Source organism: Pygocentrus nattereri, chromosome 26, assembly GCF_015220715.1.
Source record: "Pygocentrus nattereri isolate fPygNat1 chromosome 26, fPygNat1.pri, whole genome shotgun sequence".
NCBI lineage: Eukaryota > Metazoa > Chordata > Actinopteri > Characiformes > Serrasalmidae > Pygocentrus > Pygocentrus nattereri.
Window position 1 is genome coordinate 397,985 of NC_051236.1, and position 12,016 is coordinate 410,000.

At 41.1% G+C, this 12,016-nt stretch overlaps 1 protein-coding gene across 4 annotated transcripts in view; it reads right to left on the minus strand.

The window, feature by feature from the left end:
* sema3fa (sema domain, immunoglobulin domain (Ig), short basic domain, secreted, (semaphorin) 3Fa) overlaps positions 1-12,016 on the minus strand; it is a 149,260-nt gene that overhangs the window by 74,739 nt on the left and 62,505 nt on the right. The gene's annotated exons all lie outside the window — the stretch shown is intronic.

Consider the following 12,016-nt stretch of genomic DNA (forward strand, 5'->3'; position numbering starts at 1 on the left):
ATCACAGCTTCTTCCCACAGGTAGTCAGATGCAAGTCCCTCCTCCTTAAGACTGAGACTGAGACTAAGACTGAGATATCTCTCATCTTGCATACATCAGTTCATTTGCACTAGTATGTTATTCTAGTAAGTGTAGGATGTTATACTTATTGTGTTTATCTTTTGTATTTGGCCTCATTTATCTCCATCTGTCTATCCATCCATCCATCCATCCATCCATCCATCCATCCATCCATCCATCCATCTAAAAGCACCTCTCATAATATACACAATAGCCTCTCCTGCATCTATTGGCATATTCTGGCTTATTTGCTGTAGTAGGACATGAAGACACACTTTGAGAGATATATCAGATGGCAGAGTCCTGTTGGCGTTCTCTTGGCTCACTTACAGAGCTTCATCTTTCACAAAGACACTGATGGCTCAAAGACTCTAAGTGTCTGCGGACTGAGGTAGTAGTCTCTAACATCCATCACTGGTGTTATTCCCCTACCTGCTCTCGCTCTCTCTCTCTCTCTCCCCCTCTCTCCCCCTCTCTCCCCCTCTCTCCCCCTCTACAATCAATATGTGAAAGAATCTCACTCAGCCTGGGTCGGTCTCTCTCTTTCTCTCTCGTTCTCTCTCTCTCACCTGCCCATGTTACAGGCAAACCATTCCTTCACTATTCATTCCTTCAAAATGTCTTTACACACTTTCCCCCACTCCTTTCTTCTCCATCTTTCTCCATCAACAAAGAGTGAACACAGCCCTTAGGGCCAAATCCATTTCCATAAATATAACCACCATAATGCACTCAATTAAAGGAGGATGGCAGGAACATAGAAAAACAGAGCTACTAGTTTAGCAGACAGAATCGCCAAACATCACCCTAAGCTACGCGTTTGGGTCTCAGCGGTCATTACGAACAAGCGCCCCATGGCATTTTAATACGAAGTGAATTAGGATAATTGAAGAGTGGGGTGTGTGAAGGACACAGTCGTCGCTGCTGTCCAACAGCTTCCACAGATCCAGAAACCCGAGATGAAGTTTCAAAATGATGTTTTGATTCTGTCTGACTTAATAGCGCAGCTGAGGGGGTCATTCTGCTCAGATTAAGGCCTTTCTCAGGCCACGGTCAATTGTGGTTCCAGGTGTTTCACCAAAGCTGCACAGGAAAAGGAGGAAGAAGAGCTAAACATTTGGAATTTGGAGCCGTCATGAACAAACGAGATCCCACACAGCAAGAGCAATTAACACTGACACTGACCTGGTTGGGAGGTGGGGTCAAAATCCCAGACGCTAGAAACAGGCGGTGATTAGGGCTTGTTTGAGAATAAAAATAGCTTACAAACTCACACACACACACACACACACACACACACACACACACACACACACACACACACACGCACACACACACACACGCGCACACACACACACACGCGCACACACACACACACACACACACACACACACACGCACACACACACGCACACACACGCGCACGTGCACACACACACACACACACACTTGTTTCTATAGGTGAGGGCATGTGGTCATACCTATGCCATATGTATTAAATACTGTATTTGTAACTGTCAAGATTTAATAAGAATCTGATAAGCCTAATATTAAACCTAAGCCCAAGTTTAATGTGGAATTCCAGCCGAGAGGTATTTCATTATAAATTTGAACTGAATATGTTACTTGATGTGCTCGGCCTCATGAATTTGACAGAACTCACAATTTTGTACTGTTTTCATGCTTATTTATCAGCGTGCATTACTCAAATACATCTTACAACCCCTTGGAATCCCTGTGGAGTCACCCAGTCGTGACCACTAGCCACTGATCTACTGGGTAATAAATACAATGAGTTAGCATTAGCATTAACTCTTTCCTCACTCATTGAACTGAATGGTCATTAAAGTTGCAGAGAGCACAGAGATTCTGTCTTAATAGATGCTTTTTCCCTTTCGGTCAAAGGCAGCTTGATAACTTTAGCCTTTAGTTTGTGTTCCTCCTTCTCTGGCGAGTCATTTCTATACAGCCTGGAAAGAAACTTTAATAATATCTGCATTCATCAAGTAAAAAACAGCCCAACCTTAAAAATCATAAATAGTTTTTCAGAAGTTCCTCACATCTCCACGATCAATCACAGGAAGGGGTGTGTGTGTCTTTAAACCTGAAAATCTCAGTCCAGAGGCCACTGCAGCATCCCTGTAGGACGCAAGTTAGCATCACAACAGATGGAGCCATGGTGAGACCTTTTTCATTTTGGCCAGAGTGTTCCAATAAGAAATAGTTTTGTGAATTTTGTAAGTCATTAAGACTTTGAAATTGTAGCCATTGCAGTTTTCCTCAAAATTCAAGACTTTTTTTATCCTGAAAATACACAAAAACAAACGTTCATACACACACACAGTGCCCTGATGGGGTCACAGATGTAAACCCTAGGTGGTGGATGCTGCCTAAGCCTATTAAGGCTCACTATACTGCTGTGGGATAATAAATCATTCATTCAGCGCACTGAGATAGAGGCAGACCTGCACGGCATACTGCCGACAGTAAGCAGGACAATGAAAAGCAGGATAATTCTCTTACATTTTATGGGCCGTGCAGTCAGAAAGCCACTGGGCGAGTTCACAGAGTGGTACACGGAAGATAAACAAGCCTTAAATCTGTCCCTTAATAACCCTAAAGCCAGAACACTTATCTTTCTCCCGGCCCAGATGACAAGCTCTCAAAGGGCAGAAAGTTGAAGCCGGTTTTTTGACAGAAATCCATAAATCTATAATCAGGCCTTATCTGCCTGAGCCACACACTCACACAAGGCTCTCCTATCTTCTCTACCTAAATGCTAACACTAACATGTGAAAGCGGCAAAGGAAATTAAAAAAGAAACTTTTGTTCTGGCGGAATTCTTCATGAAAGTCTCCTCACATGTTTCGGGTCATGGATCTAAGTCTTGTGGTGTCAGAGGCCGTTCTTTCATACCTCACAGCTCAGTGGAACACAGCCTTATCTCAGACGGTAATGCTGGGCTGCCTCAGTGCTCCCACACCTTAGAGAACAACATACACAATGACCTAGTTCAGACGGAGGTACTTGAACTTTGCCAAAAAAATCTGTTTTAAACAATTACCCACTTACTCCAAATGTAGCTGAACAATAAAGAAACATTTGGCCTTTGAAGTTTGCTTCTTTTGTCTGCACTGGAGCTATGAGGCTAACTTTGCTGACAAATAATGGAAACCCACAGCCACCCATTATTAGGTCATCTCAAATAGACTCGGGGACATGGTTTCTGACACTGTATGTCTTCCTGGTACCTATAAAAACGGACAAAATCATATGGCATTGCTAAAATCAGTACTAGAAGCCATATAAAAGCTCGCAATGTACCTCATACATTTAACCTGAAGAAATGGACATTTTATTCAGTAATTTCACCCAAAATCTTTGTCCATTTATATAGACACAATATGTCACTGCCAGAATACGGCACAATGAAACTGGAGCTCTATTTACCATTAGTCACTGGTCCACAGGTCCAGTACCGAAGGTTCCAGTTTAGAGTTACATTTACATTTAGTGTAACATTAATGCCCTAATGGTACCAAGCATGGTATGAAGCTTAGCAAGCCAGAATGTATGGTGGAGCTGGAAATGGGTCAAACTGGTGAACTAGAACTGATGGGTCAAACACAATCAACACAAAGTCGTCACATGGTGTCACTGGAGTTGGATGACCACCATTTAAAATACAGTACTTGGCCAGAACGACTGACTCGGTGAAAGAAAACATTTTTTAAGTTGAATGCTTTAAAATACACAATGAAATGCAAGTTTGGTTCAGTAGGTTGAGAAATGCACTTATCCAGTGTACTGAAGTGTAATTTAAAATATTACTTAAAAATGATACTTTTTAATTTTAAATGTATTTCTATTAAATATTTGAAATAAATAAATTCTCCATATACTTCCGGTATACTATCAACGTACTTAGCTAACATGAAACCAAAGAGTAAAAGGTAAATCTGAGCCTGAAGCTCCACCTTTGTTGCTACTATTGTGCTGTTAAGATTAGTGTTAGAAATCAGGAGACAGCACAGAGACCTCCACCTACTTTCACAATATTAATAATGTCTGTTTATATAGCACCTTTCATGCATTAAAAATGGAGCTCAAAGTGCTTCACAATACAAAGCAAAAAAAAGAAGACGAGAAAAAGATAATCAAATAAATAAAAATAAAAAAATAGCAGAAAAGGGAATATTAATACTTACAATAAAAATGCCCGAGATAAAAGAATGAAAAAGAAAAAATATCAATAAAAATCCAACTAAGAAGAAAATAAAAGTAATAATAATATTCCAGTAAAAACAAAGGAAACAGTAATAATAATAATAATAATAATAAAAAGAGAACTAGAGAAACGCTAAATCAAAGGAACGTTTTTAACTGTTTTAAATAAAAAACACTGACAGAAGGAATCTGACAGATGTTTATTGGTGATGTGTTCCAGATCTTTGGTGCATGAAAACCAAAATGCTGCCTCTCCACTCAAGTTTCACACATGGACTATGGAGAAACAGCTGTAGATGATATTAAGGCCCGATTTGGAACATCATTTATCAGCACTCAGAAACGTACGACGGTGCTAAACCAGTAACTGATTTAAAAACTAGTGATAACATTTTACAGTCGATGCTGAAAGAGACAGGCAGCCAGGGCAGTGATGCTGAAGCTGGTTGTAGTTTGTTGGGTGTGCTTGCATGAAGTCCTATGAAGAAAGCTTTACAGTAGTCAAGTCCAGTCAAGCATGGACCAATTTCTTAGCACCTTAGTTCTGCTATGTGACTGGAAATGGACGCAGGGGTATAGCTAGCCATACATAGCCTCACAGTACTGCCTGGTGGGAAAATGCCATTGGTTATGGACTTGGTTATGGTGCGGTATAATCTTGCTTTACTAAACTTCTGACACCAACCTTGTCTTTGACGGACTAGCTTCGATTGGCTATTTGACTACATTTTAGGGGAAATTGCGTAAATGTGTGTTTTTCCCTGAATCCAAGTGGAAAGACCCTTAAGAAACCAACTGTGCATTAACAAGTTTTTAATTATGATAATCTATGCATTGCTGTGGATACACTGGGGTCATCGGCATCCGTCTTTCTAGCGACGCCCTATAAGGAACAATGAGAAGGCTGCTTCTTTGAGATTGCGGTGATGGAATTCTAATTAAAACAATGTGCACCAGTGTCGCTCGAAGCACCGTTTCCAATCATGCATGCACACACGGACACACCGGAGCATTCCTTTCACAGAGCCGTCCAATCTGCCCTGGGTGTTTTCCTAACCGCTGAACAGGGATATGATATGCAGGAACATGTCCATAAATCCATCAGCGTGTCAAAAGCGTGCGGTTATGTGAAGGCCTGCGGAGTTGGGCAGGATGAACTCAGGCTGAAAGCAGGTCCTCTGGGCTATCTTTTAGCATGTAAATCTCCAGGCTTTCAGCGGTGCAGAGAAAAGAGGATTTTGAAAAAGGAGTGGAGGGAAAGAAAGAGGGAGTGAGTCAGGGCGAAGAGGGGGCGGGGTGCATGATAGAGAGGAAATTATGGAGCCTGACACATTACAGTACACCAACATACATGAAATTCAAAGGCAAACCGAGCCTGGGAGAGAGAGACAGGTGGAGAGAGAGACAGAAATGATGGAGGGACAGAAGCGACTTTAACCTTCTAGGTCGAATCTTATTCCTACATTTTGTTGTATTATTTCTCACCTATAGCTCAGTAGGATGCTCTAAAGGTGCCATACATGAGCCTAAAGCCACCATGGCCAGTGCCAAGTGTGGGTGAGAGGGGTATACAGCCCCCTTGAATTGGGCTGTGCAGCAGTGGAACCGTGTTCTCTGGAGTGATGGAGCTCCATCCAGTACCTTTAGGATGAGATGAGTTCCAGAACTGATCTTCCAACATCAGTACCTGACCTCACTAATGCTCTTGGGACCGAATGCAATCAGATCCTCACAGCAATGTTCCAACATCTAGTGTAAAGCCTTCCCAGAAGAGTAGAGACTGTTACTGCAACAGTAATCTCCCTATTAATAACCTTCATTTCAGAAGACGCTCAAAACTGTCACTAATGCAAACCAACTGCATCCTGAGACAACCCACATGTGAACATCAACAATAATAATCAATAACTATGAGAATCGTTAACAACAAATAAACTGCCCAGTAGAACAAGCCAATTTGCTCTGAACAGCTGTCAGCTGGTCATTATTAAAGCAAGATGAAGGTGAAAAGGGGTCAGACGCTCAGTAACTTCAGGTTAAGTGCTGCTGCCATGTTAAATGATGGTGCGTACACAGTGAAAACACATGAATTCCGATCTGAGCGCCCTCATTCAGATCACGCGGTCACGCATTGGACATATATATCAGTCTAGGATATATTCTCATACCCTCTAGTTTATTCCACTAATTGGTCCATTGGTTCAAATGACATGTTGATTTTTACTCTTCATTTGCTGAATTTAACATATTAGACAAAACTAATCTGTAGTGCTGGGGAGCGATGATGAGGCGGACGCATACGCTGAGAGAAGTGAGATTTATTAGGGGCAAATCCATACTCTAAATCCAGCATCTAAACAGTCCAGGGTCAAGGAGCCAACACGGAGACATCGGGGGACAGACATTATGAAAAAGGAAAACAAGCTAAACAACGGAGGCCAGCAGAACAAACACCAAACGATACAATGCATTTACAAAGACCAACAAACACAGGGCTTAAATACAGGAACAGGTTAATGAGACACAGGTGAGAACAATCAAGGGCAGCGTCTGGAAACAAAGGGGCAGAACAGGGAAGAAACAAAAGAAGGAAGCACATGGACAAGACCAAAAGGTAAACACAAGCACATGAAAGACTGGGAGGGGGCAATCATGACAAAATCAAGTTAAAAAAAATCCAATTTATGTAAATAAATTAAGCAAATAAATAGAAACTGTGCACTAAAACGGGCAGAAAAATACCATATTTATATTTGCTCCCTGCGATGCAATATTAACTTATTAACTTGGTACCATTTAGCTGCAGAGAATCATTATTAGTTGAATAAATAAGAGAATTCTTCTCAACCAATCAGATTACAGCGCTGGAACTACCTGAACTGAATATATAGCAAAGCTACAATAATAATACTACATTTCTAAGGGGTAATAATAGCTCCTGTAATAGCTCATCTCCAGTGGAAGCCCCGAACCTGAAGCTTCAGAGCAGATTTATCTTGGCGTGCAGGTTCGTGCCCCTGGCCCAGACGCTGTGTAATGTGAAAAGGCGAACATCTCCTCTCTCTCAACTTTCCGACACTCCTGGCGGCGGCCAAATTCTCCCCTGGAGCTGCAACCTGACTCGGCCTGGCGTAGAGACTCCCTCTCCGCTCACACACACATACACACACGTGTGAGGGTGCATTAGGGTGTATCTGCGAGGTGAATGGATGCTCCAGCTAAGTACCCAACAGACTTTACCTGCGAGGCACACGGATGCAGAGTAATGTAATGAATTTTAAATGTGTACATCATTTCCATAAAAAATCAAATGAATCAAAACAACCGCTTTTCTTTCAGGTTATTTCTTTTGGCAAGAACCGATTAAGAGATTTGAATTCAAGCAACAAATACAGAAGATTTCTTTTGGTGTGCAATAATACAGAAGTCAGTCAAAACAGCCCTGAAGACAGAAACACAAACTGCCCTACAGACGCTAACAGCTCAATCCCAGGGATAATCCCTTAAACGCCGTTCGTTTCCTTTCCAGTGCTGCTTTAATAGAAGCCCAAATTTACGTCAAAGCCCTTGATATCACATAAAAATTCTCTCTCAACCACTAATAACGCGTCTCTTTGCAGTTTGACCAAAGCTGCATGGGGGTCTTATTGGCAGAGGTGACCAACGGCTCAACGTGTCACAACTGACTTTCGCCGCTGAACTCAGTGAACAGGAAATGTTTAAGCAAGTTTACTTCACAAAGCCAGATTGCAAGAAGTGAGCAGTAAAGCAGGCAGGAAAGGCCAAAGTCTAGCGTTTGGATGAACTGACATAATGATTGTTCATTGACATCTAATAAATAAACAAATTCATGAATTAAACCCAAAGTCACAGCTTAACGCTTTACCGTTCACAGATTTAAGAACCCAATCATTTTGCGTTTAGTAGTGTCAATAAGATAAGCCTTAAGGTGTGAATGTCTGTGAAGTTTAAAGGGGAAGTCCACTCATTTTTCAAAATTTCCCCATAAGTCTATCACTGAGATGTACACAAATTCATTCAGAGTGGTTTAATGTGACCCCCCCGCGACCCTGACGGAGAAGCGGCTTAGAAAATGGATGGATGGATGGATGGATGGATGGATGGATGGATGGTTTAATGTGATTCAATGGTTCATTGAAGAGAAACGTACTGATTCTGAATTTTTTGTAGTGGTGCTCAAAGGAGGTCAGGGGTCGTGATGTCTACAATGCAAATACGGCCATTTAACTTCCTTTCCAAAATCACTAGTGAGCCTCCTGAGTTTTATATGTCACTGCTGTCGGAACAAAACCTCGTATCTCCATTTTTGTCATTTTTCAGTTTCTGACATAATTTGAAAATGCTTGTTGCCCTTTACATTGTGTGTAAGTTTCATGAAGAACGGACAAACAGAAATGGCCAAAAATGACTTGGAAAAACATCTGGTTCCCCTGACTTACATTCAAAGTAAAGCAGGTTTTTTCCTTCTCCTGTGAAGTTATTATTCCGGAGATACGAGGTTTTGTTCCGACAGCAGCGATATATTGCTGATGGTAAAATAGTGGTTAGATAGATAGATAAATAAATAAATACTATTTTTCCTAGCAACATACTTTATTTATAGCAACACCCAGCAAATACTTTATTTGTCACCAATTTATTGCAATCAAATAAAAAAAGAACTTGTTGGACTTTTTTTAACCAAAAAAATGCGCATTTTAAACAGAAGACAAATAGATTTGACACTTTTGGCCAGATGCGCTGTGAGAGTGATAAACCAAACACCACTCACAGCTATCGTTTATATCAGCCTCCTTCAGTTACAGTACGGCCTTTTGAAAATTCCCAGACATCTCATGCAAGAAATTCATCACATCCAGAGCCAAGCTGGACTGCCCCCTGTGAGCGTGTAAGTAGTGCTTTCTCTTACGTATATGTCTCTGTATATTTTGGCACAGTGAATTGGTCAGGCAGGCTATGGCTTCACTTTCCACGATGACTGACAAATTAGGCAGAACCGAACAAGCAAGAAAAAGACACTGAACCGCCTTGGAAAGACTGTAATAGCGCAGTTTATTAGCTTTATAGTAAAAGCTGCAGCTGCTCAACAATCAATATTTATTGATTTTATTCCTCTTTGAAACTTTAAAGCGTCTTCATTAAGCTGGTGTTGTGATAAAGATACATTCTAGAACTTGGTCCTGTTTCTACCCTTTAGTTTGAGTTCATTTCATCATTTAGGTTTAATAAATTAAAACTGACCACAAAAGATTGAAAAAGTGTCTATTTCAAAACCATCACTGAGAAACTGTGAGGAACCACACTGCACAGCCAGCCAAGAGCTGTACTCCAGTAGGTCCATTGGCAAACCAAATGTGGACGTTTCCTCATCAGTTACGGGATAAAAACCCAAGAACCCAAGATTCACGCCAATCCACCAAGCAGTGTGTTAGAAACCGATTACAGAAGCTTAATCAAACAGTCCTGAGAAGAAAACGTCCGTCAGTCAAGCAAACGCAGGAGCAGAAGACTGAGAGCTCTGAAAGCTCAGAGGAGGGAAGCGCCATGTTCAGCGCTTCAACCACAAACCCAAAGGATCCTCAACACCATTAGAGTGGGAAGTCTTGGACCACAGAAATACAAGTGAAGGAAACGGAGTCTAATGTGGCATTTCCCAGTCCTGCTACCCTGCACTGTACGGCTTTCTCAGCTCCAACAGGTCAGTTCACTTTAATATAAAACCTCGTATCTCCACAATGGTAACTTTACAGCAGAAGGAAAAAACATACTATACTTTTAATGTAAGTCAATGGAACCAGACTTTTTTCCAAGTCATTTTGGGTAAGTTCTTTTAGTTCGTTTTCAATTAAATTTATATAGAATGTAAAGGGTAATAGGGACTTCTTCCAACAGCAGCGATATGTTTAAGACTTTTTACAGCATTGCCCCAAAGCAGCTTCACAGAAATGTGAATCCAGATCCCTAAAAACAGAGATGGAACTGAGACTCTAAAGAGGAACCCCTTCATCCTCTGGTCTGCATAGGACAGCGACACAAACAGTACACATTTACAAGTAAAGGCCATTTCACACATGCAGTTTTACTCCTAAACGTTTCCCAGGACAGGGTTATGCACGAGGTCAAAAAGTCAAGAACCTGATCCAACAGTGTGTCAGTCTGAGACCTCCTAAAGTTCCCTGCAAGGTTCTACATAGAGTCAAATGGGAAGAAAAGCTGGAACAATAGCTGGAACGGCTGAAGAAGAGCATAGCCCTAATTTATATTCTTCTCAACTTCTTTCCAGTTCATCAAAAAAAGAATCATTTTATATAATCATGTCTCAAAGACGTGTCTCTGAACTGAGTATTATAAGTCAGAACATCAGTTGAATCCAAAATGTGCTGCTTCACCCTTAAAAAGTGATTCCTCAAAGGTTCTTGGAGAAGCAGTGGTTCTAAACATGCCACAAATGGTTCTTTGAGGAATACCAAAGAAGAGCCACTACTGGTTTCCTCAATAATCATTGTTGTAAATGAGATGTGTGAGTGTAAAGAACTTTTCAAAGATTTAAAGATCCTACACATAATGTAAAGGTTCTTTACTGCTTTAAAGGTTCTCCCTAGAACTTTACAGTACGTGGAAATTATTTATACTTTAAATAAGTTCTTCTCACTCACTGACTTACAATAATGGTTAATATGGAAAGCAGAAGTGGTTCTTTCGTGGCATCACTCAAAGAGCCAATTGTAGCACCTTTAGAACCATCTAAGAAACAATCCTTTGAAGGTTCTTTAGGGAACCCAAAATGGTTTTTGTATGGCATGGCTCAAAGAACCATTTGTGGCACCTTTAGAACCATTTAGAGAATCACCCATTGAAAGGTCCTTTAGGGAACCCAAAGTGGTTCTTGTATGGCATTGTGCAAAGAACCTTTTGCCACCTTTACTTGTATGAGTGTATAGAACTGCAACAACTCAGAGAACAATCTTGATGCATGAAAGTTCCCTTGCAATGGTTCTCAAGCATATAAAACCTGTTGCAAATGTTTTTTTATAGGTTCTTTGAATGAAATGTTTAAAGCATTAAAACTGGGGTTCGCTACTGTTTCACATCACAGAACCTTTTGTTGGTGCTGTGCAGAACCATTTTTGCTAATAGCGCGAGGTCATTTTGATAAACCTGTCATCAAATTGACATCAAACGATCCATTCTTCCCAGGATTTTCCTGCTTCATATCAGCACAGTAGGAAATTCACTGGCATTTCCGGAAAGTTAATCTGGAATTATTATAATTGAAAGGGGCTTCTTAATCAGATGTGATTGGATCACCCAGAAGAGGCCCATGAGACCTCATCAGCTCTCTTCCAAGCCCTTCATGAGGTTATGAAGGGTGTTAGAGCTGAGAGAACACTAAAACGCGCAGTTCAGCGGTTCTCCAGGATCAGCATTGGGAAACCGTATTATTGCTATGGAGCCTCAAAGATTGCTTTCCAGACAAAACTGTGTCAAATAAGCCTCAATTGTACTGTAGCCTGCCAACAGAACCCGTACTAATAATATATGTTTCCCACACAGTCTCCATCCTCTTGTGAGTCCAGCAGTCACGTCATATTTTGCCAGAAAGCAGCCCCTGTGGCGGGTAAATCCATACCCAGAACTTATAGCCTTGCACAACAAATTTAAACAGGAAACCACTGGATCTCACAACAAAACCCAGAGGACAACAGCAA